This window comes from Pundamilia nyererei, unplaced genomic scaffold, assembly GCF_000239375.1.
Source record: "Pundamilia nyererei isolate P.nyererei 1_Seehausen unplaced genomic scaffold, PunNye1.0 scaffold00364, whole genome shotgun sequence".
In the NCBI taxonomy this organism is placed as follows: Eukaryota; Metazoa; Chordata; class Actinopteri; order Cichliformes; family Cichlidae; genus Pundamilia; species Pundamilia nyererei.
In genome coordinates this window covers 81,704-85,005 of record NW_005187765.1, presented here as the reverse complement: position 1 = coordinate 85,005, position 3,302 = coordinate 81,704, and positions in this window count along the sequence as shown.

Sequence of the window (3,302 nt, the reverse complement as noted above, 5' to 3'; positions counted from 1 at the left end):
CCTCTACCTCTGCAGTGACCTCGGGTTAATAAAAACTGAAGTTTAATGAACCTCTGCAAAGATGGCCGCCACCCCGACCCCGTCTCCACGGTCAAAACTACGACACCAAAACCTGAATGCAGACAAACAGAGGTGGAGTCAGAGCATCTTTATAAAGTGAGAGATGCAAATAAAGGTTACTGGAAAGGACATGACAGCTAATACAGTTAGTGGTGAAATATCCACACAGCTGTGCTCCACAGTCTGTCTGCAGACTAAACCCTTTTAAGCCTTTTGCAGTTTTGCGGGGAGTTTAGCACCTCAGACTCTCACAGTTATCTCTGCTCTGGGTGCGATGCCAGCGTCATAATGGAAAGAGTCACTCAAGAAAAACTATTTACTGTTTAATTCATTTCACTCTAATTAATACATAGACAAGAGAAAGTGTAACAAGAACGTCCAGGCGAGATTTAAGACGTGACCAGTAGCTGATTCAGTGTTTGCTATCCACAAAGTGACCTGAGCTTCACATGGAGCATCGTCAGCTGATCAGAGCTGCCTGTGGCAACAGATCAGGATGAGACGGTCTGTGTGTTCACTGGGATGTCCTGAGGTGTGTGAGGGAAAACATTCAGAGGAAACCACCTGCACTGCAGCATGTAGGGAAGAAATTTCCTACAAGAACTGGTTCCCAGTAGGTCAGTAAGTTGGAATTGTCAGTTTTCTTGCCTACACTTGGGCTACAATCAGCTGATTGTAGTTTGTGTTAGGAGAGGACAAACTAACACAAGCATCTGCACAGACAGCATGCTAACACCTAGCTATCCAACAACCCAGAGCTAAAGCTGAGCGTGTGCAGACCTCGGCCCAGCAGCCAGAGCCTGAACTTCAACAGGTAACAAACTGATGATCAGTCAGGCTGCAGCCTCATTTCTACCTGTTCCTGTTTATACAGTAGAATCACCATGACGACCACTTTAAAGCCTCTTTGTGTTGGTTGTGTTCAAACCTAAATACTAAGAGGAAGCTCACAGTGTCCTCATTAGGATAGGGATCTGTGCTGAGGGGCTGTAGCCTCAGGTCTATGTTGTTAAATGGTGATTATGAGACAGATGATTTTACAGAGTCACATGAAGGTAATGTTGTGTATAATATGTGTAAAACATTACTTTTTTATAGCGTTGACACTGGTCCCACCAAAGACAGGAAATGACTCTGGACACCACCTGTAACACTTGCTGCAGGTGTTCAGGCCCGCTCTGTGTTTATGCTCACATGATTCGTGTCTTTCCTCTCAGCTTGTTCCCACTCACTGTTTTCAGTTCAGAGTGCAGAGCAAACACTCAGGCTCTCAGCGGCTAGTCACAGGTCAGCGGAGGGTGACCTCTGACCTCTGTCCTCGTGGATCGCAGCTTCAGCACAGACTGCATTTTTGCCTCTGGATGAGGAAGCCAGTTCCCGCTGCGCCTCCTCCTCGTGCACGAGTGTGGTTTAAGGAGTGTGGTCCAAGAGTGAAGCCTTAAACCTGAGGGTCACCATGGTAACTGTATTTTAAAGCGACAATACTTGATGTTATATCTCTGTGTCATCAATGCAAACGATGGCAGCGAGAACCAGTTTGAAACAGCTCTGAACAGCAAACTTCAGATCAATCTAGTGACTTTGAGGAAGAGGTCAGAGGTCAAACAGGACATGATGCTTTAAACATGTCCAGTTTCACAGGAAAAGAAACGATGACTCGTGACTCTTGTGTACGTCCTTTAAACTTTAATGGTGAAGCAGAAAAACAAAAAATACTATAAAATAAATTAGATTAGAAAAATGCCACAAGCACATTTGATTTGTACAACAAAGCAATGCAACATACTGGAATCTGATTTCCATATATACAGAATAAAAAATAGACTTTTTATTCTTTGTCCACTTTGTTCAGTGTCAGTATTTTTTTTTCATTTCAATATAAACAAAATTTGAACAAATAACAACCACGTTTTGTTTGTTTTTTATTTTTTGCTTCTTTTTGAGTTTTTTTCTGCACTGACGTTTTGTTTGTGTCCATGTACACAGGACCAACTCCGAGGTCGTCCCACAGTCCAGAAGAACAAGAGGAAGCTCCGCCCTCCTCCATGAAACCATCATAACAACAAAAAAAATCCAAAAAGTGAAAACATGTAACTTCATCAAAAAGGCGACAAACACTCCAAAACTTTTGGTGAACAAATCGACAATACTGATAGAAACACACACGACACAGAAACAGCCGGACTCTGATTGGACGGCGTTTTCTACTAAATTTACGGCTGTGGATTGTCTTTTTTTTTTTCAGTTCAGAACAATGAAGAGTAAAGCATTGTGGGAAGTGGAGTTCTTGATGTGCAGAGAGCGAGAGGATGAAACAACAGCAGAGAAACTAAAAACATGAAAACTCACTCAGGACAAAATAACTGCAGGAATCATTTTCTGTGTTTTTCTGTGAAATCATTTTGAATCAGATCATAAATTCATTGCTTTTCATTTAAAAACAAACAGATACACAAACTCGACTCTTTGGTCTCCTAAAGCAAACTAAGACATTAAATATCAACTTTAACAGCTTTAATTTCACCGTCAAAATTGAATTTTCACCAAATCAACTGAATTTTATGATTCATATGAAAATTCCCATTTCATGTATCCAAAGTGCCATGTTACCAACATTTTATATGATTAATGCTGCGTTTATGCAGCGATTTGTCTCATAGGAGAAAAACTTCAAAACTTTTACCAGATTTTAACTAAAAAAAATTTAATTTTAGCCCCTGTGTGGAAAAATTCCATAAAACTCACAACGTAACTTTAATAAAGACATAAAGGCCGCTTTGTTTTTGAGTTCATAGAGAAAGATGAGATGCTAATGCTGTAAACATTCACCACAGACAAAGACGTGAACGTGGATTGCAGAGGTTCGATAGGCGGGTTAGCTGTAGGCTAGCTATCACAGAGAACTTTAGTTAGCCTGTTTTACAAACGCAGGAAGTGGATCCCACAAAAGTGTGTGACCAGCACGTTTTCTAAGTGCTTCACTTTAGCAGAAGTCCTCGGAGCTTCTGACCGGACAGACCGGAGGTTCCCCGTGTGATTATTTAAGTTCTTAGCTCCATATAAACATATTAATCTGTACATGCTAACTGGTTGGCTAGCACAGCTATATAGCAACAGGCACGTGCAGATTTAGCCAATCAGAAGCCTCCACAGCTGACCTGCCGCTAAGTGTCAGAAAGCAGCAGGTGAGTGGAGAACGTCGTTTTCTGGAGACATCTATTGTGTATCTACTGTTAGCAAAC